This window comes from Sabethes cyaneus, chromosome 2, assembly GCF_943734655.1.
Source record: "Sabethes cyaneus chromosome 2, idSabCyanKW18_F2, whole genome shotgun sequence".
NCBI lineage: Eukaryota > Metazoa > Arthropoda > Insecta > Diptera > Culicidae > Sabethes > Sabethes cyaneus.
This window is the reverse complement of record NC_071354.1, coordinates 95,064,518-95,092,194: the sequence shown is the minus strand read 5'-3', so window position 1 is coordinate 95,092,194 and position 27,677 is coordinate 95,064,518. Positions and strand designations below refer to the sequence as shown.

The window sequence follows — 27,677 nt, the reverse complement described above, 5'->3', positions numbered from 1 at the left end:
GCGGTCATACATATATATCAACGTATATTAACGGACGTATAATCGGTTTCTTTATTCAAGATTTTTGCTGCATACCCAATCAAAGCTTAAACAAAATCCTAAAGGTTTCTGGTAATTCGTAAAAGGAAAACGAAAAGAGAACGGACTCCCAGTTAACATGTTTCTTGATAACGAACAATCAAGTACAAGAAGCGATATCTGCAACCTATTCGCGAAAAACTTCTCCAGTGTGTTTAAAGTTGCTTCTGCTAGCTCGTCAGACGTCGAGATCGCTCTCCGTAATGTTCCATGCGATGTACTGAACATTGGTAACATTACTTTTTCCGATGATGATATTATTGCCGCGATCGGTAAGCTGAAGTCATCAGCCTCATATGGACCTGACGGAATTCCCGCAGTAGTATTAAAAAAATGCGCGTCTGCCCTCTGCACCCCGTTGAGAATGATTTTCAATAAATCGTTATCGCAAGCTGTATTCCCGGCATGTTGGAAAAAATCTATAATGTTTCCAGTCTTCAAAAAGGGCGATAAGCAGAACATTGCAAACTACCGAGGTATAACTTCCCTGTGTGTTACCTCCAAGCTTTTCGAAATATTAGTAGGAAAAATTATGTTACATGAAGCTAAATCCTACATATCCATCGATCAACATGGCTTCTTCCCTGGTAGATCAACAACTACTAATTTGGCTCAGTTTACCTCACACTGTATTAAACATATGGAAGACGCCTCGCAAGTAGATACCTTCTATACAGATATTAAAGCTGCATTTGACCGAGTCGATCATTCCATTCTGGTGGCGAAGATTGCTCGGCTGGGCGCTTCGTTTAGCTTCGTAGAATGGCTTAAATCATACCTGACTAGCCGTTCACTTACTGTAAAGATCGGAAACAATGAATCGTATAGCTTCGTCAGCACATCAGGGGTACCTCAAGGAAGCAATCTCGGGCCACTGCTATTCTCTATATTTTTCAACGATGTCTGTTTTGTCATCCCGCAAAGATGCAGGCTACTATATGCGGACGACCTCAAGTTGTTTCTTGCGATACGATCCATAGGAGACTGTATTGAACTGCAAGGATATCTCGACGATTTAATTGGATGGTGCTCTTATAATCAGCTGATCCTCAGTATAAGTAAATGCCACGTAATCTCCTTCACACGCAAAAAAACATCCATTCTATGGGACTACACTATTTCTGGTCACCCGCTAGTAAGAGTGTCAACTTTTATTTATTTATTTATTTATTTATTTATACTAGTCTTCGAAATTTCGTACAGACAGTTCTTAGTAATTACTTATTCTAAGTTTAAAAGTGGTCCGAGTAACATTAAAATCATAATCGTCAGAAACAGTATTAAATACACGACAACATACGTCAAATGGATTGTTTTGAGCGAATTGAGTACGGTGCATTGGAAGCCTAAAGAAATCAGCTCGTCGAGTATGCCTTGGTGGAACGTTAAATCGGACTCGACTTAGGAGCTCCGGGCTGTCGATATTACCTCCAAGAAGATCAAAGATGAATAGCCGTTGCAGCAAAGTTTTAAAGATCTTGGGGTTCTGTTGGACTCTTGCATGTCATTCAGAGACCACTACTTATCGATCATTGCACAGGCAAATAGAAACCTTGGTTTTATCACCAGAATTGGCAAAGAGTTCACTGACCCATATTGTTTGAGGGCACTTCTGGAAACTTCAGCAGTAATTTGGAGCCCCTATGCAGATGTTTGGATAAGCAGAATTTAAGCTGTACAGTCCAGATTTTTACGTAGTGCTCTTAGATCTCTACCTTGGCGTGACCCAATGCAGTTACCCCCATACGAGCAGCGTTGTCGACTACTTAACATGGAAACACTTGCGCAAAGGCGTGATATTTCCAGAGCCGTTTTTATTGGAAAGCTTCTAACTAGTAAAATTGATGCTCCTCATCTTCTTGCACAAATCAATATTAATGCCCCTACTAGAAGCTTGAGATCATGGGACTTTATGAGGTTTGACTTTTAGCGCACTGAATACGGCCAAAACGAACCCGTTCGGGCGATGTGTAACGCTTTTAATAGATTTTATGTGCTTTTTGACTTTACTATTTCAATAGATGTTTTTAAAAATCGCATAAGAAGATTTATTAGTTAAATGTTTCTTGTTTAGTTGTATTACTTAGATTATAAGACCGACAATGTATGTAAATAATATTAGTGTGTAAGCAGTGATATTTATTATTATATGTAATTATTGTATGTTATGATTGTAATCCAAAGTCAAAAGATGATGGAGTTTTTACGCCCTCTTGAAGAGGCTTCACCTCAAGGGGGCTTTTCCCTATCCTACCATACATTCATGGAGACCAGATGGTCAGATGAATCAAATAAATAAATGATAAATAATAAATTATTATTTTTTTAAACGGTGGTTCTACAATTGATGAAGGGACGGTAGGGGAAAGAAAAGGAAAGAGTGGAAAGGTGAGGAGGGGGGGGGGGGTGGTATTGGTAGCTACGCTTAACAAGTTGTCGTTTTGACTCCTACCTTTTGACCAATGCTGGAAGGTGCATGGGCCGACCCATCGTCAGCAAACTAGAGCTGGGGTGATTCGTGCTAATTTAAGCAGTCGTCTCCATTTAATTCGATCTTGGGCAATTCGTCGCTAATTTCACAGTCATCTAAGAAGTCGACTTTCGACCTGATCGAGCAATCTCGCACGTTGAACCCCCCTGTTCCTGGTACAAGTGAGGTTGTTGAAGAGAACTGTTGTCGACGCACTGTCATCTGACATGCTTACGACGTATCCGGTGTACCGTAGTCTACTGTCTTTCAACAGATGGGAATTGTTCCAAACAGTACCTGTAGCTCATGATTATTACGTCTCCGCCACTCTCCCCTTTTAGTTTGTACTCCGTCAATCGTCCCCACACGTCCATGCACGTCCATGAGCAAGGGCACGTCCATGAACAGCGTTAAAAAATCCAAAAAACTATTGTTCTAATAAGGGTTTTGTACATCGTCAGCTTCATACGGCGGCGCATGTTTGTTTATCGTAGCATTTTGCGAAGGGCAAAGTAGGCCCGATTTCCCGCTTAAATGCGCCGCTGGATTTTCTGCTGGTGTTGTTGTCCGCGGTCACCCGCGATCCCAAATATATGAACTATTGTATCACTTGTAGTTCGTCGCCGTCAACGGTTATACCGTCCACGGAAGGCACGCGTTTGTTCCCTTCGAGTCTCTTCCTTTCAAGTATTTGGTTTTCGGCGCAATTATTTCTAGTCCAATCCTCCCAGACTCCGGGTTCAGTCTGGCGTAGAAAGTTCTTGGCTATTCAAAGCCATCTGCAAAGCTTAGGAGTTGGCTACCCTTAGAGCGAATCGTGCCTCCCGTTACGATACCCGCTCGCCGGATCACCCCCTCAAGTGCGAGGTTGGACAGTATACAGGATAAGCCGCACGAAACGTACTCGTTCCTAAGCTCTGATCAGTCGCGTCAGTTTCTCCAGAAACCCGTGTTCGTGCATTATCTTCCATCCATTCTTCTGGCAGCTTCTTCTCCTCCTAAATCTTGGAAATAACCCCATTTAGTACCGTTGCCAGCTTTTCTCGCCCAAATTTACAAAGCTCTGCCGGTTGGCGGTCCTTGCCAGTGGCTTTGTTGGTCTTCAGAAACCCGATTAACCTTCATAGACCACTTCCCGATCAAATGAAAATAACAAATTTACAGCAGGATAAGTTCTAAATAACAATTTTTAACAAACCTTTACGTTTTGTTATAAACTTGGTCTCGTTAGTAGTTAAAAGAACAAAAATTGTAGCAAAATCCGCTCTAGGCAAATCACAATTATATCAAATTATGATATAATTTGATCATGTTTATTTCAAGATGAGTAGCAAAAACCAGCATTCTGCCCTGATTTATAATCAAAATGTAACAAACCGTGTTTTAAGTAGCAGAACGAGATAGATGCTTTGTAAAACATGTACTGAGTCGCAAGTTTTGCACACATACGGGTACTTTTATTTGCTGTTGTTAATCTGAGTTATAACTCAGATAACAACAGCTAATAAAACTACCCGTTCGTAGAAGCTCTGATGAAGATCCAAATCCGGATCGAAACGTTGGCGCAAAAAGGCAAATATAACGTCTACTATAATTTAATGACTCAACGGCCAAAATCCCAATCATTCGATACTTATATCTCAGTCGAAAAATACTAGTGAATTAAAATAACAAATATTAAAATAATGTTAAATGGTGGGTGAATTGGTGGCATTGCCGTCCAAGTACAGATTTCTTCTTCCATTCACTATTGAAATTTCAGTTATAGAATCTTTTATAAAGCAATAAGCTAAATGTATTTATTTCAATTTAGTTCAATAAAATATATCACCTCTTTGTATAACAAGTCTATAACTGTTTGTGATACATTCCAAGAATAGAAAAACATTTACGTAGGTATATCTTTAAAGCTAATATCAAAATATTTTAGCTTCTCAACGGAAACTTTCGGTAAATTATTGATGTCCAATTCGATTTGAAACCTCTGAACGATACTCGAGAAAATTAGATTCCTGACGGCCGCGGTTCCCGATGGATGCTGATCCCCAAATAAGCGTAGTTTAAAAATGCTTTCAATCTGCTATTAATCCAAACATTCCGCCAATCGATATGCTAAGCGCCGGAACAAAACTTCATCGCCTGTCGAACTGCCGATCGTCCTCCAATCAACTTTTGCCGTTTTTTTTACCCAAAATATACGATAAATTGAGATTTATGACTAACATCCGCCGCAAGTTTCCTTCCCCGCTGTGGAAGTTATCTTTCGGGGGTCTGGTTAGCAGCATCCCAGCCGACCTCCGCCTGCCAGAATCAGCTAGGTTAACTGGTCTGGAAAACCCCATAAAATCGTCTTCCTTAAGTAGTATTTCACTTTAGTCGTAGTGTGAGCGCTTTCGCTTTTGCATCCTATCTGGCAGAGGATAAGTTATTTTTCCCTCACCGGCGCGTAGGCTTCTATCGTCATCATATTTCGCGGATATTGTTCAATATTCCTACTTCGTCATTCCGTGCTGACGTTGTTGGTTTGGGAGGGTCGATTTTTTCCGGCCTCAATTTTTCTCAATAACCGACAGTATTTCGTTTAAGTGGTAGGGAAATTCAATCAATTTTTCGCCTTTTTCCCAAAAAGCTCATGTTGTGTCTGCTTGCTCGGTGTGAAGATTGCCCGAGTAAACTGGGTGAAAGAAAAAAACCACGTGCTGATGAAATTGTATCGATAACGAGGCATTGTGGTGTGAAATCGATACTGCGTCCATATTAACACGACTTAGTTCGAAGCTGCTAAGCTGCTGCACCAAGGAAAGCCCTCGGCATTCGACACGCAGTAGACAGGAAAATTTGGCTGGTAAATTGTAAGATCGGCAGACGCTACTCAGCTTACGTAAATTGAGTTGTTTACGAAGTATGTCTTCTTTGGAAAACGGTATTTCAACCGAACACGAAAGTTGGTCACAATGTGGAATGAATTGCAATAAAAGCAGCAAATTGTGCGACAGAATATCTGTATTACGTCCTAAAATGTTTTCTTATTAAATGAAAGATATGTAACTATTTTTGCATATTGTTTCAATATGTTAGGAGATCCAAATATCACAACTTCGAGCTTCAATATTTGTTTGCTCCTGAAATACTTACTGAGTCACGTTTATAGTTTTAATTATTTCGTTTTTAATCCAATGACCTGTCATTGAACATTTGGTAAATATTTGCCTAATGGGACAAAAAACTACCATCAACATTTGGAAAAGCTGTTTTAGTTCACATTCATGGAATTCATCGCATAACGCAGTGATCGCAATTTGTATCTGTGCTTTGATTTTCATTCAAAGAGCACATGTGTTTCCACTTCACTCTAAATCTGCATATAACAGAAACAGAAACAGCAACGATAACGATGCCGTTCTACCTGGCAGTCATTAATGTGATTCGAGGCCCAAGCATCCTTTGTAAAGCAATCTTTGCAGAGAAAAAACACTACTTCAATTCACCTATCCGTGTGCTCTGGTACCATACTTACCGATTGTTAAAGTTTTACAGTAAACAATTAACTTTTTGGTAACCGTTCTGGCGTAAACTACCACAAAGGCCAGCTCTTTTTTTCGTTCCAATACAAAAATTGAAAAAGTTGTAGGTACAACGAATCTTAATATGTAAACGCACGTGATCTTATTGCTGTACAAATGCAGATAGGTAAAAAGAAAATCGTTGACATGAGCGCAAATCTTTCCCTTCTTATGCAAAAAAAAGTTTCTTCCAGCTGACAGCATAAATCACGTGTTCTTCGCGTATTTAGGTCGCATTAATTTGCAGAGTTTCCAGTTTTCCCCCCACTAGAAAGGAAATTATTATCTTGAGTGTTTCCGCAGAAATGAATCGTTGACATTGTAATCAGTAGGCAAGTTGAAAAAGAATTTTGCTTTCGGTTGATGGCTCTCGTAATATGCGTCATTATTATCGAACGAAGAAAAATTCTAGCAATAAGCTCGGTTCAATGTTAAGTGAACCTAAACGACAGCTGAAGTGTTTCTATCAGAAGACATTCTGTTAAATGGCATTTTATCGCAAAAAAAACTCTTTCAGGCCGGATTGCATTGCTCAGTTGCGCCTGTTTTACTGTAGGTTATTTTTTATTTCAAAAAAATGTATTTATTATTTGTTCATAAAATCATCGGATTCCTATCTATTGGTCTTCAAGATATGAAATAAAATATACATACGACATTTTAAATACAAATATATCATCTTCGAGAGATTCGTGATGGAAAATTGTATGACGTCCAGTTGGGTTGTATAGTTCGTAGTTTGCATTGCATCCTTCCAGGTGTAGGAAATTGCCAGTTAAGGTGTCGTTCGGAAGCATACAGGTTCAGTGGACTCAAAATAGCGGAGCAGACAATATCGCCTTTAATTACTCTTGCTACGAAGTAAACCTCACTACCTGGCACGCATAAAATTAATAACAAGCATATCTCTCACTCAACGGCGCTTATAGTAAAAAGAAATGCAGTGCAGGTTACAGCAAACACCTGGGCGATACCACAATAGTTCACTGCGATCAGTGGGATCAGATAGGTTCGCACATAGAAAAAGAATCTGTTCACTAGGCGTTGCAGTTTAATGCAGTCGGAGTCCGTTCTAATTACCCTAAAGATTTTCACACCGTCGGCATTGTGTTTCCACTTCAATCTATATCTGCAGACAGTTCCTTTATAAAAGACAGTTCGTTTATAAAAAGACAAAAGAACAGTGGTCTAAGGTAGCTACCGTGTGGTACGACAGAGATATTGAACAATGCTTCGGAAATATCTGACCCGATCTTTAGTGTGTAACAACGAATACCCAGCAAACACCAACTCGTATATCAGTGTACAAAAATAGCCTAGGTGTGCTATATTCCGTTATCGAAACTTGACCTTCTGTTTTTTATACGACAGACTTCGCAGCCAGCTGTTAGAGTGCAGGACAATTGCAGGGCCAGTTGCTACGACCCTATTGACTCTTACAGCCTCTCCCAGTCGAGATTCGAACATACGACAACTGGCTTATTAGGCCAGCGTCATACCTCGGAGCCAACTGGGGTACAAACATAATCGTACGAAAATAATCCAGATGGATTTCTTATTTCATTTTCAGTAACTTTTTTGTTTTTGGGTATAGCAGGTTGTTAGTCTAAGGTCGCTATCCCACTGACGGGGCTGCCATCTTAGTGTTGGCGGGAATCACTGTGCCCCTTTCATTGTTTGCGCACGACAACCGAGGCTATGTATCCCAGCCGACAACACCTATACTGTAGGTAGGGATAAGAGATGGTGAACAGAGGTTATAGATTTGCATATTTGCACACCCTTTGACAGGCCGGATACCGTAATTGATCCGATCAAACGCTGCTTTCAGGTCCGTGTACACTGCATCAATTTGCACTTCTTCACTCATGTTACGCAGACAAAACAAGACGATATCAACTAGAATCTTAGAGAGGAGACTCAATGTTTTGGGAAAACCCTACGCTGAAGAGATATAGTGTTGAAAGCTAGCGAACAAAGCGTCGTTGACGATTATGACGTAATTTGTAGGATTTGGGAGGAGGAGAAACTACTGGAGAAGTGGATGGAAGGTGTACTCTGTCCTATCTACAAAAAAAAAAAAACGACCGGCTAGATTACCGCGGCATTACGTTGATCAACGCCTCCCAGAAGGTGCTCTCGCAGATTTTGTTGCGTCGTCTATTCTCAATAGCAAGAGAATTCGTAGGTCAGTATGGCTTTATGGCCGACCGTGTCACTACGGATCAAGTTTTTATTCTCTGCAAACCTCCAGAAATGTCGAGAGTACAACGTGCCCAGGTATCATGTTTTCGTGGACTACAATACAGTTGAACGCGAACAACTATGGAATATAATGCACAAGTACAATTTTTCAGACAAACTGACGCTGCTGATCAAAGCTACCCTGGAGCGAATGATGTGTTACATGCGCGTTTCGGGAACACTCTCGAATCATTTCGAATCGCGCGGTTGGTTGCGTCAAGGAGATGGACTGCTCTAATCTACTCTAATCTAATCTAATCTAATCTCACACTAACGCAGCCAATTCTTGAAGGCATCCTGGAAAATGACAATTACTTGAATCAATCATTTTTCTTGACAACGGCCAGGCCAACTGCGCAGCATGTAGGGTAAGACTGTCCAGAACGCACCGGGGGGATTGAATGGCCCATGCTATTAATTGCTTAAAAACGCGGAAACTATTTGGCAAAATTATGAATGCGCATTTTATTTTGGTGTAAAACACGCTAATTCAAAATTGTGTAGAATGTAAAAGCATCAAACATAGCCACATCCAATAAAATCAAGCGATTATCCGCGATCTCATTCCACATGCAAGAAATCACGGTTTTCTCTTAAACTTTTACCACTAGTCGGTATGCAAATTTCATAATAAATACAGTCTACCTAATTGATATACTGTCATACTCGATAATTCATCACAAAAACGGCATTAACTATGCATATTTTTCACATATATTGCAAAAAACTTCAAAATACAAAACAGGGGCAGAATGCATCACAGCGGGATCGAACAGTTATAAAATATTTTTAATTTGCAGTACATCTTTTGTTTCGGAATATTTATTAAAAATGTAGTAATATTATGTATTGTACAGGACTTAGAATTTGCCCTAAACCTAATTGTACATTGTTTAACTTACAATATTTCATCACACATCAGTTGGAGAAAAGTAGATGATTAAATTTTATTGCCCATTATGTTGAGATATGAACCCATTATGTCCCAGCAAACAAGCGTTTGCAACAAACGCTATAACGAACGCTTCCGCCATTGCGGCAGCCTAGTTTTAGGAGTTTATACAACACGTGATTGAATGGTAAATTTTTTGGTTGCGTTTAACGCCTAGCTGGGCAAACTTGGTGCGTTTTGTCCACGGGCTTTGGCGTTCTGCCTCACATAATGATTTTGACTCTTGCCAAAAATCGTCAAAAATAACAAAAAATACTGGTTTTTGTTAGGAAATTTCATCAGGAGGAAGTGTAAAAAAGATCCCAAAGTCTTCTAGAAGTTGAAAACGTGGAACAAATGCGCCGTTGCTCTGCAACGTATTCTGCACCACCTTACCCTACCGCAGAGAGAATTCCAAGGAATCAAGTGGAACCAGAAAAAATACCTTAATTCCATTAAACTCCTTGAAATCAAGGGGAAGGAAGAGACCGTGGAGCTCCCGTACCAAACGCTACCCATATACATAGATAATGATTTATTTACAGTCGTTGGGAATATCTTTGCAAATAAAGGTTAAGTGATACTCCGGGCCCTCAGGGATGAACTAATGGCATTTAGACCAGGAGCCAGGCTGCAAATGGCCAAGGATATTGCGCCTTATTTTGCTCTCTGAAAATAGATTAGTTTGCCAAAAATATTAGCTTAAATCAATAATACTTGAAAATAAAGTCGTGTGGTTTAATGGTTGCCTAAAACTACATTTGTAAGGATAGGAACTGAAAACCGTACGACCCCGCACCTCCTAGCTTGGCTACTCAAGTATACAAATTGAAGTATTTCCAGGTATGGCCACGTGGAGACACTAGGTAGGGGCTTGGGAATGCTAGAGCTATGTTAGGTGCTTTTTCCTAGTTGCCTTCCTCATTTCATACCCGCGGCAAGGGGATGAACTGTTCTGTATGTTATTTCATATCGCTATTGAAGGTGTGATCCGGCGAACACGGCAAACTGAATAACGTCGAGTGCAGGGAGGTCGACATACAATGTGATGATAGGTTCAGCTGTCTCGGTTATCGAGCAAAGTTGTGTGGTAAAATCGTTGGCAAGTGGTTATTCTTATTTAAAATCGGATTCATCTGTGTCCGACCGTGGAAACAGAACCGTCAAGAAGCGTGGTAAAATTCGCAGAAGCAACCATTTATAGGAACATTCCAAACTAATTTGGATTGCTTATAATCACCGAACAGCAGCGCTACGGAACTCTACGCTAGATCTCTAGATAGGAACACACTCCTAAAGTCGTCCCTATGGTTGGTAAGGAAGCGAGTTGTAAATAGAATACACCGATACTCAGAGAACGATCGACTGTCAGGACTTTTACCATAGCTGCTCAAGTGTTTCATAAACCGGGAGAGATCGCCACGAGATTTTAATCTATTAATTACGATTAATTTCAGCAATAAAAGAGTAATCGATTTTGGTTTGAAGTCCACGTACATTCTGATAGTAAATAATCACCGGATTGAGCTATGTGCAGGGATGGAAGATCAGCGATTTTGATAAAATCTGTGAGTTATCACCACACGCACAGATCACGATCCGTACAGATCATGACAAACAGTGAATCTTTAGCGTTGATCACAAGATTTTGTTCTCTAAACAATCTCAGCAGTCAATCATAGTGTTACGTGTCACCAAGCTGCGAGAAAAAAGGTCACACATGTTGTTTGTATTGCAATTCATACGATGCACACAACCAATCGTCTCTATCTGTTATATTTCTCAACGCAGTCATACAATGAACATGATCTGATATGAGGTTTGTCATAATCTGTACGGATCGCGACAATGTGTTTGTCGCTTACAAGTAGTGATGTCAATGAATCTGAATCTGATCGCTCCCATGATCTTGATCGCTAGAAGCGATTTTTTTTCATCCCTGGCTATGTAACAAACACAAAGCTGGAAACGAGGACAGCGTCATCGGAAAGATTATTGTTGGAATTATCACACTTGCCTTTTCTGGCTTGTTGAAGCTCTGTTTCGTACCCCTACACGTCGTTACGATATGGCTAGCAGGAAAGGATCGATTATAGTGAGGAGCCGCCGAGATCGTTGGTGCCCAATAGTTTCTTGTAGCCGATACCCTCAAATCCGCTCAAAAGAATGTCTCAAAGCCATAAGAGTAAACGTCTTTCTAAAACTTGGCCCTTCTTTATCGACAGACTTCGCAGCTGGCTATGGGAGTACAGGACAATTACGGAACTAGTATGATGACCCTACTGACTATCCAGCAGTACCGCCCAGCCGAAATTCGAACGTACGAGACCAGCATCGGCACTCGAAACTTACTGTGCTTCGTATTCAGTGTAGAGTAAAAAGCAAAGCCCAGATGCTACATTCCGTTATCGAATCTTGACCTTCTGTTTTTATACGACAGACTTCGTATCCAGCTGTTAGAGTGCAGAACAATTGCAGGGCCAGTTGCTACGATCCTTGTTCTGTAACTTACTTACCTTTGCTGAAAATCGTAAACCTGAAATGAAAATAATATACAATGAATACAATTATTATTACTTACCTTAAATTACACTTACATTGATCGAATACAATTTGTACGCCTCCACACCACACTCATTCGTGACAGTTAACCGTTATGTGTGCGACAGGGTACCCGGGTACCTTTTCAGTTTTAAAATAGTTATAACTCATTCAATTTAAAACATACGTCATTGAAATTTTGCGACATCGTAAAACTCGTTGATCTTAAGTAATTGAGGTTTTTTTGGTGCATATCCATAAAGGGGTTTAGCAATGAGAGTCACTTGAATTTTTTTATTACGTAGGAGGGCGACAAGGGTACCCGGGTACCCATGATTTGCTATCTTCATAACTTTAGTTATGTTGAACCGATTTAGATGAAACCGGTGGCATTTGATTCGTACATTTATCTAGTTTTGATCAGATAAAGCGTTTGGCCATCAAATGACAAGTAGTTCCCGGGAATCGGTAATTCCGGAGTAACATCCGGTAAAACGTGGGAAGCCGCATGTTTTGAAAGAATATCAGCTTTCAGTAAAGCTATTAGCTTTGAACTTGACACTGTGGACCCTTTTTTCATCTAATTATATAAATTGGTGACTTTAGATCGCATTGGCCACTCCAGAATTTGGTTTCTGTAGGGATACAAATGGCGAGTTGGGTGCCTAATCCAACATTAGAATTGGTTTAGCGGATCTTTTAGATGTTTTGAACTGAAATGGTTCTGTTTAGTACTGATTGATAATTTCGGAACTGGTTCCAAATGTATAACGGATGGTTCTACGTTTTGAACGGTTCTGATAATGCTAAGCATTATCTTGAATCCTGCGGTATCATCTGTGACCCCGTAGAAACCATTTTCGAAATAACTAATCAAAATACATCGAAATGTAAAAAATATCACCTACCGAACTAATTCCAAGAACTTTGATACCCATATTGCTAGGTTTTACCTCCAATCCTGGACTGGCCACCCATGACCCCACAGGAACCTACTCCGGAATGGCCAACCTGATTCATCTCATTATATGAAGTAGTACATTGTACGAATTTTTAGAGTTTTTATATCCGCATGACTGATTTTCCTGCAATGCAATCATTTCTCTTCCTCACAGCGGACACTCTGTCGGAATTCCGGATTTTCGGGCCCCGTATGTCTTTTAGTGGCCAAATGGCCAAATGATTCAAAACTAGATAAATAAACGAATCAAATGACACCTATTTCGTCGAAATCGGTTTAAAATTGTTGATGTTATAACAATATCAATTTTGGGTACCCGGGTACCCTTGTCGCCCTGCTAAAGGTGTTTTTTTTGTCGCACACATAACGGTTAAACGGAAATATAAAAACGCAAACACTCTCACACACTTACCTTACCGATGTACAAGAAAGGCTGAAATTAAAAAACGGATTTGCAAGTTAAAACTGAACCCGTGCAGATGCCTCAAGTTACTTGTCCGAAAATCTATACAAATACACCAAGTGCCGTCGGGAATCACGTTCTCCGACAAACTCCTTCGTAGCCGATCAGATTCGACAACTCAAGCAACGATCCTATTGCCTCTAACAGCCTCTCCCAGTCGACATTCGAACATACGACGAGCGACGACTGGCTTGTTAGGCCGGCGTCATTCCTCGAAGCCAACTGGGAGGCTCAGTATAGAGTACCGTAGTTTTATATCCATCTCAATTTTTAACGAGATGAAATTCATTGCCCTCAGGTCTGCAACTTGGCTTCAAATGGTGAGTTGACAACCTGGAAGGAGCGTCAAACACAGCTCTGGTCCTCACAAGCTCCCGCCTCACGCCTCCACGAGTCATATGATACCAAATGCGGCGTAGCCTGGGCAATGTTGTCAATCTGACAATAGCGAAGTGAGGAGGTGCGACGCGAATACTGGCGCGGTAACCATAGCATGGCGGTAGAGGAAATGCTTCGTCAAACACGAGCGTCTGTTCACCAAGGAGGTGCGGCTCAAACAGCGTCTGTTCTCCATGTTAGGGGCGGCTGATTATTATACTCGTCCTTATGCCAGCAGGGACACTAAACAGTGCTGTGCACGATGGTCCTCCGGCGAGACAGGGGGTTAGGGGCAGGCCCAACAAGCCGCCCTGGAAAACTAAAAGTTACCAACAACGAAGAAGAAAATAGGGATCGAAACAATCGGCGTCGACCCACGCGACGAAATAAGGACTACGATTGGAAACTCGGGACATGGAATTGCAAATCGCTCGGCTTCCCGGGTTGCGATAGGATAATATATGATGAATTACATCCCCGAAACTTCGAAGTCGTAGCACTGCAGGAACTTTGCTGGACAGGACAGAAGGTATGGAAAAGCGGGCATCGAGCGGCTACTTTCTACCAGAGCTGTGGCACCACCAACGAGCTGGGAACCGGCTTTATAGTACTGGGAAAGATGCGCCAGCGTGTGATTGGTTGGCAACCGATCAACGCAAGGATGTGCAAGTTGAGGATTAAGGGCCGTTTCTTCAATTACAGTATCATCAATGTGCATTGCCCACACGAAGGGAGACCCGATGACGAGAAGGAGGCGTTCTACGCGCAGCTGGAGCAGGTGTATGATGGCTGTCCGCGACGGGACGTGAAAATTGTCATCGGTGACATGAACGCGCAGGTAGGACGGGAAGCTATATATAGACCGGTAATCGGGCCAAACAGCCTGCATGCCGCAACGAACGACAACGGCCAACGATGCGTAAATTTTGCAGCTTCCCGCGGAATGGTAGTCCGAAGTACCTTCTTCCCCCGCAAAGATATCCACAAGGCCACCTGGAGATCACCAGACCAACGAATAGAAAACCAAATTGACCATATTCTAATCGACGGTAAATTCTTCTCTGATGTTATAAACGTTCGCACCTACCGCAGTGCGAATATAGATTCGGATCATTTCCTAGTTGCAGTTTGCATGCGCTCAAAACTCTCGACGGTGCATAACACGCGTCGAAGTCGTACGCCGCGACCCAACATCGAGCAGCTACGAGTCACCGGAGTTGCCCAGGAATACGCGCGGCAGCTGGAAGCAGCGCTACCAACGGAAGAGCAACTTGGCGCAGCAACTCTTGAAGATGGTTGGAAAGGCATTAAGACCGCCATCGGTAGCACTGCACTAGCGGCACTAGGTACAATGAATCCGAACCGAAGAAACGATTGGTTCGACGGCGAATGCGAGCAATTAGTGCAGGAGAAGAATGCAGCACGTGCGAGGATGCTGCAATACCGTACGAGGGCGAATGTGGATCGATATAAACAAGCACGGAACAGGCAAAACTCGGTCTTCCGGAGGAAAAAGCGCCAACAGGAAGATCGGGATCGCGAGGCGATGGAAGAACTGTACCGTGCTAACGATAAACGGAGGTTCTACGAGAAGTTAAACCGCTCGCGCAAAGGCCATGTGCCGCAGGCCGATATGTGTCGAAACTCAGACGGTAATCTTCTCACGAACGAACGTGAGGTGATCGAGAGGTGGAAGCAGTATTATGACGAGCACCTTAACAGCGATGTAGCTGAACATGGAGGTGACGATATGGCAATAGATCTTGGAGCACGTGCAGAAGACGACAGAATACCAGCCCCTGACCTCCAGGAGGTAGCAGAAGAGATCGGTCGGCTGAAGAACAATAAAGCGGCTGGGGCTGATCAGCTACCCGGCGAGCTGCTGAAATACGGTGGTGACGCACTGGCTAGAGCGCTGCACTGGGTCATTGTCAAGATTTGGGAGGATGAGCTACTGTGGACGGAAGGCATCGTGTGTCCGATCTACAAAAAGGGCGACAAGTTGGATTGTTGCAATTACCGCGCAATCACACTGTTGAACGCCGCCTACAAGGTACTCTCCCAACTTTTATGTCGTCGACTATCACCATTTGCAAAGGAGTTCGTGGGGCAATATCAAGCGGGATTCATGGGTGCCCGTGCCACCACGGACCAGATTTTCGCGCTTCGGCAAGTGTTGCAGAAATGTCGCGAATACAACGTGCCCACGCATCATTTATTCATCGACTTCAAATCGGCGTACGACACGATCGATCGAGATCAGCTATGGCAGATTATGCACTACTACGGATTTCCGGATAAACTAACGCGATTGGTCAAGGCGACGATGGATCGAGTAATGTGTGTTGTTCGAGTATCAGGGGCAGTCTCGAGTCCCTTTGGATCTCGAAGAGGGTTACGGCAAGGTGATGGGCTTTCATGTTTGCTGTTTAACATCGCTTTGGAGGGTGTGATAAGAAGAGCGGGTATAGACACGAGTGGCACGATATTCACGAAGTCCGTTCAGCTTCTTGGTTTCGCTGACGACGTTGACATCATTACACGTACCTTTGAGAGGATGGCGGAAACGTACATCGGACTGAAAGCTGAAGCCAAACGGATTGGACTTGTCATTAATGTATCGAAAACAAAATACATGAAAGGAAGAGGTTCTAGAGAAGTGAATGCTGACCTCCCTCCCCGGATTCATTTAGACGGTGATGAAATCGATGTGGTAGAAGAGTTCATATATCTGGACTCACTGGTTACCGCAGACAACGACACCAGCAGAGAAAATACAAAGACGCATTATGACAGGAAATCGTGCCTACTTTGGACTCCGTAGGACGCTGCGATCGAACAAAATTCGCCACCGCACGAAGTTAACAATCTACAAGACGCTGATTAGACCGGTAGTCCTTTACGGCCATGAGACATGGACTATGCTCGTGGAGGACCAACGCGCCCTTAGTGTTTTCGAACGGAAGGTGTTGCGCACCATCTACGGCGGAGTGCAGATGGAAGACGGAACGTGGAGGAGGCGAATGAACCATGAATTGCATCAGCTGCTTAGGGAACCACCCATCGCTGCCACCGCAAAAATCGGTCGCCTGCGATGGGCTGGGCATGTCGTGAGGATGTCGGACGACTGCCCGGTTAAAAAAGTTCTCAATAACGATCCGACTGGAACGAGACGACGGGGCGCGCAGCGAGCAAGATGGATCGATCAAGTGGAAGGCGACCTGCGGACCCTACGTAGACTACGTGGCTGGCGAATTGCGGCCATGGACCGAGTAGAATGGAGACGACTTCTTCGTACAGCAGAGGAAACCACGGCCTGGAGCTGATTAAGTAAGTAAGCAGGTCTGCAACCTTTTTCGTCATAGGAACGACCTTGAATGGACTATTCACTGCCAATATTCTTTCACCAGATCGGCAACAGCTTCTTCTACAACGCAAGGACGAGTTCTGGAAAGGTGCAGCCGGAACTAAACAAATCACACTAAACAGATGATGTGTTTAACTGTCGTTCCTGTCTGTAAAGCAAGGTAATCATGAAGAAAATGTATGGGGAAATTTGACCTTAAAACTGCATACATTTTCACTATTAAGCGCATCAAAGATAATTATAAATTTGTTACTATAAAATTTCTGGACATTTTGTCTATCCAACAGTCCTGTTTCGTTCAGTAGTATAGTAGCTATATTAGCTACTGATATATTTATGGCAAGAAAAATGTGTACCAAATTTGGTAGAGAACGGTGCCGACCGGCGTTCCGGAGTTCTGGTGGAACATACCTACGTTAAGCCTGATGGGAAATTGTGCAATCAGCCTGAAAGTTTAAAATTTTTTTTTATATTATGTGTATATAAAAAATGTTCTTTTATTCGACATTTCATCCCGCTAATCGCGGTAAGAGAACATTCACCGCTACAAGCTATTTCGAATTTCAGTTTATCGAAATAGTCATAAGAATACTTTGATGATCGTCATTCAGTGAAAATAGCACTGGTCTGTCACATTAAAGATATCTCTCTCTCGCTCATAATTATGGTCGTTATATTTGCATAGAAATGAAACGGAAAATGAAATGATCAAGAAGCCTATTCAGAGAAATAGCCAGTCGTTCAAAATAACCTAGAGGGTGGTTCTATTTTTACTAACACATTATTGACCAGCGTAAATTTGTCAAATTGGTAATGATTGCACATTCCAAATTATGTGGTGCATTTATATTGGCGAATGCTTCCGAAAGACAACGAAAAGGATTCGCCCTTACGGATGTGTTGTGCCTCACCATTCTAACCTGAAAAGCGAGAAGCTGCATACATATTGCTCGCTGTACGTCCGTGTACGCTTATTCCAGAAGCTGCGCAATTGTTTTGACCGGCTGGGGAGCCATTCCGGACCGGTGTCTTTGCAATCGTTGCAAATCTCCATGTGCCAATAACAATTGCTGCATAATTGCTGACGAGATCTGTGGGCCGATGGTTGCCAGAAGAAACGAACAATGAGTTTATTTCCACCGGGCTTATCAACTGGATTGACTACGTCACTTTTGGTTTATTAGATATGTGCATGGGAAATATGCCGGTGGTTTTACCGGCGTTCAGGTCCTAGGATTTGGTTAAATTCACTTACGGTGATCGAAGTTTATAGTTAAATATAGTTTGTAGATAGTATTGGTAGAGTTTATACACATAATAGTATGGTACAAATGTTCGTTCAAACCTCATAGTTGAAAAAGTGATGAGATGATGCTTTTCTGTTCTTCGGGTGCATGATTGTTATGAAATATTGTTTTAAAAAACCGAAAAAGCATAACATAAATAATTATAATTTGATTAAAATTCAAATCCACTTATTGTTTGATAAAGTTTGTATGTCTTTCAGAGGTAGTTTTTGAGTGAAATGTTACCAATAATTTCTTTTTCTCCGTAATCTGCAAATTATCATCCGAGATCCAATAAATTTAATTGATATCGCTCCCGGTATTGAATTGTTTCATTCATTACCAGCAATTGATTTTCTGACATGTTTACTGATGTGGAAAAACGAAAAGTTGCACAGCAATTAAATTAAAGAACACGAATTAATCAATAACTTATAGCCGAAAGACTCTTTTGTCCCGATCTGTACGTGCTGTATCCGAATGGAGGAGATTGCGGTCCCAGGAAAACGGGAATAAACTCAATTCACGTTCATCCCACCCCACATAGCTTGACATCTCTGCTGCTGCTGACCGGACCGGACAGTGTACATACGAGCACACACACCGACACCGGAATGACCGGACCAACTGCGACGCTGTGCAATCGCTTAATTGGTGTTTTATTGTGCGTGATACATTTGGGCCGGATGCTGATTATCAGCTGTACAATGTGTATTCACCACCGTTACTTCTTCTGTTTCCTCCCGATGGATGGGTTCCGTGCCATGTTTGGTTCCGAACGCCTTTGCACGCACATGATCACTAGCTAAGCAAGGGTGACCTTTCCATCCCCTTTCTGACCGGGGAAAGCAACGGACAGCACCCTGCTCGTCCATATGTGGCATGCATTTAGATAACGGGGCGAATGTTTGTTTAATGTATGAACAGCAATAAATAAATGTATGTGTAATTCGTGTTAATTACATTTCGCCACAATATGTCGTGTAAATCGCTCCGCAAATCAAAGTAGAGCAGATTCTCGGTAAAAGCAGGACAGCTGTTCTGTGTGATAGGACAAATGGAATTTTACATTAACGTGGATATACTAGAACTACATGAAATAGGACATGCATATTTCATTTCACCTTTCTAACATACAAATTGCGCAGGTAATTTTGATCACGGATGTTAGGTTCTCTTAATCTTTCATTTCCAAGTACGTTACAGAACCAGAAAAAGATTCTTTTTTGTTTCCGATTTTCAACTGTGTTTGTTACAGTCGTAATTTGACGCAAAATATGGCTCTAGAGAGTATCAAGTGGCAGACACGCTAGATAGCCTTCCTGTTTTATATTTAATAATAAACTATGCTAAAATCGCTATTGATTGACGCTCAATCTCCGGAAGCACCTGCAAAATTATTTGCTTTTGAACGAACCAAAAATCGTTAAACACCGCCAAAAGGTCTCTTATCGTTAATGTTTAATGAAGGCAAACAAGATTTGTTCAAAGGCCCGCAAATAATACCGGTACCTACCCATTTTATAGACCAACGGAAGTATTTGCCTCGATGCAGTAAACTGCTGTGGCTTTCCTGGACAGACGGCCCACCGTCTTGATTCAGCATAAAATTTATATCTGGGGAGCAGATAAAACACACTTGCTTATACATAAATTTTTAAGAACACTCACAACACTTGCTGCTAGACTACAAATTCCGTTGTTTTCTTCGATGTTTGGCGCCAGCAGAGTCGAGATTTTGTTGCTTTAAGAATTTGCCTCGCCCGGTATCTGCCGCCTGGCCGTCCGGTAGGAGGAAAGCTCTGTTCTTGACGGCAGACATCCACCGAACCCCTCCACCAGGATCAGGTCGAAAGCCGGGGTAGCACACAACTCACATTTGCAGACTCGTGCGGAGTCGAGAGTTCTTCCCAATTTTTCTTTTCCTCTCGGTTTGCTGTGGTTCAATAGCTTTTCTTTTTGGAGCCATTCCGGGCCGTACCAACTTCCGGAAAGCATATTTTATTTATAGATCGCATATGGCAGCTAAATTTTGTGCTTGGCAGCATTACTAAGATGCAGACGATACATTGTCGTTCCTGTGAAGTTCTGTTCTATAAAAGGTTTTTCCATTCAAAGCCACAGTTTCACTGTTATAAGTATGATATGTCGACGTTGATAGAATTGAATGTCTGGTGTCAGATTTGGAAAGCACAACTGTTTTATTTTGAGGTTTTCCTTAATTACTAAGACTATGCCATATCCAAAGGTACAGCTTAAGAATTTTTATGGAAAATATATTATATTATTCATTGGTTGTTATCCAGATATTCTGTGCGGGGATTGCCTGAAATGTATTACAATTTTTTAAACTATCCTATTTGAAATTTCCAGAAATAAAGTTGAATAAAAAGATATCTAATAAATATCTCAATAAAATATGCACTTTCATAAACTAAGTCTGTGTTTTTGTCGAAGTACTCTCCATTTTGCTACAAGTAACACACGAGCGATGAATCTGAAAGAAAATGGTATTTAATTTCTGATCCCTTCCTGTTTAAAGTTAGAGCAAAGCGTAACTAATTTGATTGGGGCACCGCTCCATTGGCCGTAAATTCCTTATTTATAAATATTTGATGCATAACCTGTGTTAGCACCGTCAAACTGGCAACCATGTGTAATCCAGGTCGGCGTCTTCGTCGGCGTCAGCATGCAGACAAGATGGTTCGTGCTGTTCAAGAAGTCGTCTTAGTCTAACTCGATCTTGGATACATCTCGTCGCCAATTCCCTAGGCGTATCGGAACTCACAAATCACGTTCAACTTGATCGGGCCATCTCACACGAAAGGCAAATTATGCCCGATTTGCTGCTAGTGTTGTTATGTAGCTATATTTTTCATAGTTATATGATATATTTTTCACGTATGAATCACGAGCTACAGCTCAGTAAACCACAAATCTATAAACAAAATTGAAGTCGTACACGAAGTTTATTAAACTTCAATAACCCTACCGCTATCAGGGACAGGGGGTTTAATGTTAAAGTTGGATCGATTAAGTCGAAAGTGATTTGTAGCTCTGGGAAGGGTGCAGGTTATCTAATTGCCATAAGATCAGCCGAGGAAGACATCTTTATCGCGTATCGTATATCGTTAATAGTTTTGCACGCATATATACTGCTAGGAGGTAATGGTCAGAGTCAATATCAATATCAGCAACCCTGTACAGAGCATAGTTTGGTGATATTCGAGAAAAACCGGCTATCGACAAGAATGTGGTCATTTCAATTTCAGAAAACAGCGAAAACGGGAAGGACAGAAAACAGAGGAAACAGGAAAGTTTGAAAACAGAGAAAACAGGAAAGTTAGAAAACAGAGAAAACAAGAAATTTAGAAAACAGTGAAAACACGAAAGTCAGAAAACGGAGAAAACAGGAAAGCCAGAAAACAAAATAAACGGGAAAGACAGAAAACAGGAAAGTCGATAAACAGAGGAAACAGGAAAGTTAGAAAACAGAGAAAACAGGAAATTCGGAAAACAAAGAAAACAGGAAGCTTAGAAAGTAGAAAAACCCGGAAAATCAGAAAACTCAGAAAACAGGAAAGTCAGAAAACAGAGAAAACAGAAATGTCAGAAAGCAGAGAAAACACAGAGAGTTTTCTGTGAAAATCAGAAAAAAGAGAAACCAAAGAAAATAGAGAAATCAGAAAACAGGTAAGTCAGAAAACAGAGAAAACAGGAAATAAAAAAAAGAAAACAGGTAAGTCAGAAAACAGAGAAAACATGAAAGTCAGAAAACAAAGAAAACAGAGCAAATATGAATGACAGAAAACAAAGAAAACAGGAAATTTGGAAAACAAAGAAAACAGGAAGCTTAGAAAGCAGAAAAACCCGGAAAATCAGAAAACTCAGAAAATAGGAAAGTCAGAAAACAGAGAAAACATGAAAGACAGAAAACAGAGAAAACATGAAAGACAGAAAACAGAGAAAACAGGAAATTCGGCAAACAAAGAAAACAGGTAAGTCAGAGAACAGAGAAAACATGAAGTTAGAAAACAAAGAAAACAGGGAAGTCAAAAAACAGAGAAAACAGGAAAGTCAGAAAACAGAGAAAACCGGAAAATCAGAAAACAGAGAAAACAGAGCGAACAGAAAAATCAGAAAACAGGTAAGTCAGAAAACAAGAAAGTCTGAAAACAAATAAAACAGGAAAAACAGAAAACAAAGAAAACATTACAGGAAATTCGGAAAGCAAAGAAAACAGGTAAATAAGAACACAGAAAAGAAAAAAAACAGAGAAAACAGGAAAGTCAGAAAACAGGGAAAACGCGAAAGTTAGAAAATAGTGAGAACAGGAACGTCAGAAAACAGAGAAAACAGAAAAGACAGAAAACAGGAAATTAAAAAAACAGAGAAAAAATGAAAGTCAGAAAACAAAGAAAATAGGGAAGTCAAAAAACAGAGAAAACAGGAAAGTCAGAAAACATGTTAGCCAAAAAGACAGAGAGAAAGATAAGTCAGAAACAGAGAAAACAGGAAATTCGGAAAACAAAGAAAACAGGAAAGTCAGAAAACAGAGAAAACCAGATAATCAGAAAACAGAAAAAACAGAGAGAACAGAAAAATCAGAAAACAGAGAAAACAGGTAAGTCGGGAAACAGGAAAATTAGAAAACAAAGAAAACAGGAAAGACAGTAACCGGAAAGTCAGAAAACAAAGAAAACAGGACAGGAAATTTGAAAAACATAGAAAATAGGCAAGCCAGAACACAGAAAAGTCAGAAAACAGAGAAAAGAGGAAGGTCAGAAAACAGAGAAAACAGGAAAGTCAGAAAGCAGAGAAAACACAGAGAGTTTTCTGTGAAAATCAGAAAACAGAGAAAACAAAGAAAACAGAGAAATCAGAAAACAGAGGAAACAGGATTGTCAGAAAACAGTAAAGTCATAAAACTGAGGAAACAGGACAGCAAATTCGGAAAACAGAGAAAACAGGTAAGTCAGAAAACACAAAACAGAGGAAACAGGAAATTCGGAAAAAACAGAAATCAAGTAAGTCAGAAAACATGAAAGTCACAAAACAAAACAAAAAAACAGGTAAGTTAGAAAGCAGAGAAAACATGAAAGTCAGAAAACAAAGAAAACATGGAAGTCAGTAAACAGAGAAAACAGGAAAGTCAGAAAACAGAGTAAACAAGCAAGCCAGGAAACGGAGAAAACCGGAAAGTAAGAAATCAGTGAAAACGGGAAAGACAGAAAACAGAGAAAACAGGAAATTAAAAAAAAAGAAAACAGTAAAGGTAGAAAACACGAAAGTCAGAAAACAGAAAAAACAGGAAAGTCAGAAAACACAAAAAAACCGGAAAATTAGAAAACACAGAAAACAGGAAAGTCAGAAAACAAAGAAAACAGGAAAGTCAGAAAACGGAGAAAACAGGAAAGCAAGAAATCAGAGAAAGCGGGAAAGACAGAAAACAGAGAAATCAGGAAAGTCAGAAAACAGAGAAAACAATCTGAACGAACGAAACGAAATGAAACGATCTGATGGGTTTTACGGGGGCTCGTGCTGCTAAGGATCAAATCTACCCACTCCAACACATCCTGCCGGAATTAGGGGACTACAATATTGGGAATATCATATTTCCGTGAATTTCAGGGCAGGATACAATACAGTCAAACGCGAACAGAGATAATACACGAGAATGATTTTCCGAACAAACTGATATGTCTGCCAAAACTACTCTGGAACGAGTGATGTGTTATGTGTGTATTTCGGGGGCCCTCTAGAGTCCTAACGTATCGCGCAGGTAACTGCGGCAAGGAGACAGATGGTTCTTTATTATATTTAACATCGCTATTGAAGGTGCGATCCCGCTAGCGGAAAAATGATCTTCAGCAAAAGTAGCCAACAAAACGCTCCAAGGAAAAATTTGGGTTTTATTCCACTCTTATGATGGCATTTAAGACCAAAATTGGTCATGAAAACCGCCATAAGAGTACAATAAAACTCACATTGTTGCTTGGGACGAGCTTGGTCCAACAACCTCGACATTATTATAATAGGGTGATCACACGTCCTGATTTACCAAGACAGTTCATGTTTCCACGTGGCTTGTCCTGCATTCCTGGTTTACAGCGGATAATCCTGATTTGCAGAACGAAGTCCAACTTTACTGAAAGAGTTGACTTACAAATGCTTTCAAATTTCTGTACTCGTAGGATATTATCTGTCCCTCAATAAACTGGTTACCTTGCCTTCATAGACATCTTGATGCCAGATTTTACTTTTCTGGTTTCATAATCATAACAGGGAATCAAAACTCACGAACGGACAACAGGCAATGATATTGTCCCTACTTCAAAATGTTGGGACAATATATGATGAATGTTCGTCACTATTATCCTAAGACAATAAGGCCATTACAAATATTTTATAATGTTTTTGTCCTTCCGGTGTCGGGCCACTGAAGGAGGGGCGAAACAAAACAAAGAGATTTTTTTAATCGAGCAAAAAATATGCGTTTTAAGCATTTTTACTTAAGGTTTAAACGTGAAAACCAAATCAATTCTTTCTTTTCACATACACGAAATCATTTTTCGAGTTTTTTAGGCTACAGAGCCCACCGGGAATTGATTTTATAAAACCAATTTGACGTATATCATACAAATTATTTTTTCCCCACGACTTTTCAAGCCAATTTCCAAAGGGGGGGTGACAAAAACTTTAAAAATAATTTGCTTGCGATAGAGATACACTGTTGTATGCAATATGTATTGTACGCAACAAAAGCAAACCTAATCATGTCAAACTGTGTTGATAGCGGCAGTGTCTGGTAGTTACCAAGGTAACGTTGCAAACTTACCAGTGGTAAGCATTGTACTCCAGACTTTCGGTCAAAGCAAGCTAGTCTTTTCCTTAAGCTTTTTGCTGTTTGTCCCTTTTGTTCAAGTTACTGATAAAGTATTGTCTTTAACGAGCCGACTTGCGACAAGCACATCTTTTATTGCATACCTGTAACTCCAAATAAAGCGCTTACTCATACTCGTGAGACATCATTTTTGTTTGTTCCTTTATTTTGTCGTCGTGATACATTCTGGTTGGTACGTATGTTTGTTTTATAGACAGAGAATAACAGGCTTATCGCCCTTCGTTTTCTTCGTTGCTTTCTAGGTATCAACAATGATATTTTGATTCACTAATCGTAATATGGCATGATTTTTTTTGCCACCTTCAACATGTTCAGTGCCAAGATTTATTGCAGAGCAGGTCGATTTTGTTTGCTCTATTGTTAAATTGGTAAAGACTCGTAAAAGCGACGCACGCAAAACTGGTCGTCAAAAATTGAAAAAGTCGAATTTTCTTCAAACATTCAACGAAGCCACGTCGTCCATTTTGTTCGCCGCCGAACGCCATTTTGGTTTAAATTGCTTTTCGCTTCTAACAGTTGCTTGGGTTTTCTTCTGATTCCGATTAAAGTTAGCCCAATTTTTTACGACTTGGTGGGGTTCTGGTGTGTTGGGAGAGTTTTTGTCCTTGAGCAGACATCTGTACATTTTTGGCCGCCTATCACTCCATGGCCTTTGTTACAGAATGACTGCATAGAAAATCTGACCAAAACAGCACGGAGTAATTCAGTTCACTAGAGTAATTCCTTTATTTCATTACTATTTTTGATATTATTTTTCATTGTTATTGTATTGCTTTTAAATTTGTTAAATAAAAAGCATAAGATAAATCGGTGTTTTAAAACCGAAATATCGTTGTCATTTTTCCATTTCCAAGGATTTCCCAGAAAATAACTTAAATATTTCGATCCGATTTATGACTACAATGAATTACATGTTATTTCCAAAACATCACTGCGAGAATATATTTTCAACTGTTTAATATTTAATTTTTTATACATGTGTATTCTCTTCATTTTCTCATTTAAATATTCATTAGTCTGTTGACAGGCAGAGTCCGCTTTATTTGCAAAATACATCTGTTTATTGTTTCGATCAGTTCGGTTTCCGCGTGCATACCCAAGCGGTCGAGCTGCGGGATTTCGCAGGTGAATTATTAATTACAATCGAATGAGCAAAATAAAAAAACAGAGAATCAGTACCTACAGTACCGTTTGAGTATTTTTACGAATACCCAGTGCCTGAGGCTTGCCAGAAAAGTAAACGGCCATACCGTGTTAACCAACCTGTTGTTGAGTAAACTGCAAATGAGCAACATGGTTTGTTTCGTTTATAAGCAAGCTGTTTATTGAAGGGCCTTGAACGTAAACACTTTTCCGTGGTGTTTTGGTGAGTGCAAATGTGTAATATTTATTCATTACATCAAAAAATATCATCATTGAAAATATCTTTTTACGGCTATCGGGAGCTCAATTTTAACATATTTTGAGCACAGACAAACAGTTTCTACCAAGAGTAGAAAAATCAAGAAAAATGATCGTCACGCATATTTTGCCTGAACATTAGCACCATCTATGATCGACATTCCCAAATATTAACTCACAATAGGAGTAGCCCTTGAACAAGCAAGTATTTTTATGGGCCATTCCCCTCCTTTCGTTAAAAAATGTCACTTTGACGAATACAAAGGGATTCCCAAGCAATAATAAATTTGAAATAACTGTTACAGCGTGCGACGAATGGGAGAGTGAGTGTTATGTCTGTTTGTCTGTGCTTTGCTTTGATGATATTTTGATTCTCTAAGAGAAAACTTGCACTACTGGTTTTAACGATTTCGATAGTAGCTTAACAATATTAATCAGGCAAAGTTAGGAAAAATGGGGAATATTTTAAATTTGTTACATATGTAGGGTAAGGTGGTGCAGAATGCACCGCTTAGGCAAAACATCATTTTGCAGAGCAACGGCGTGTTTGTTCCACGTTTTTCAACTTCTAGAAGATTTTGGGATCTTTTTTACACTTACTCCTGATGAAATTTCCTAACAAAAACCAGTATTTTTTGTTATTTTTGACGATTTTTTCAAGAGTCAAAATCATTATGTGAGGCAGAACGCCAAAGCCCGTGGACAAAACGCACTAAGTTAGCCCAGCTAGGCGTTAAACGCAACCAAAAAATTTACCATTCAATCACGTGTTTTATAAACTCCTAAAACTAGGCTGCCGCAATGGCGGACGCGTTCGTCATAGCGTTTGTTACATACGCTTGTTTGCTGGGATACAATGGGTTCATATCTCAACATAATGGGCAATAAAATTTAATCATCTGCTTTTCTCCAACTGATGTGTGATGAAATATTGTAAGTTAAGCAATGTACAATTAGGTTTAAGGCAAATTCTAAGTCCTATACAATACATAATATTGCTACATTTTTAATAATTATCCGAAACAAAAGATGTGTACTGCAAATTAAAAATATTATATAACTGTTCGATCCCGCTGTGATGCATTCTACC

The 27,677-nt window shown here is 40.5% G+C and overlaps 2 protein-coding genes across 5 annotated transcripts in view; both read left to right on the top strand.

Moving 5' to 3' along the window:
- LOC128737655 (craniofacial development protein 2-like) overlaps window positions 1-27,677 on the top strand; it is a 90,704-nt gene that overhangs the window by 33,651 nt on the left and 29,376 nt on the right. The gene's annotated exons all lie outside the window — the stretch shown is intronic.
- LOC128737654 (toll-like receptor 7) overlaps window positions 26,281-27,677 on the top strand; it is a 116,913-nt gene continuing 115,516 nt past the window's right edge. For both annotated transcript variants that reach the window (XR_008412043.1, XM_053832330.1), the window contains exon 1: window positions 26,281-26,552. The gene's annotated coding sequence lies outside the window, so the exon portion shown is untranslated. The remainder of the gene's footprint in view (window positions 26,553-27,677) is intronic.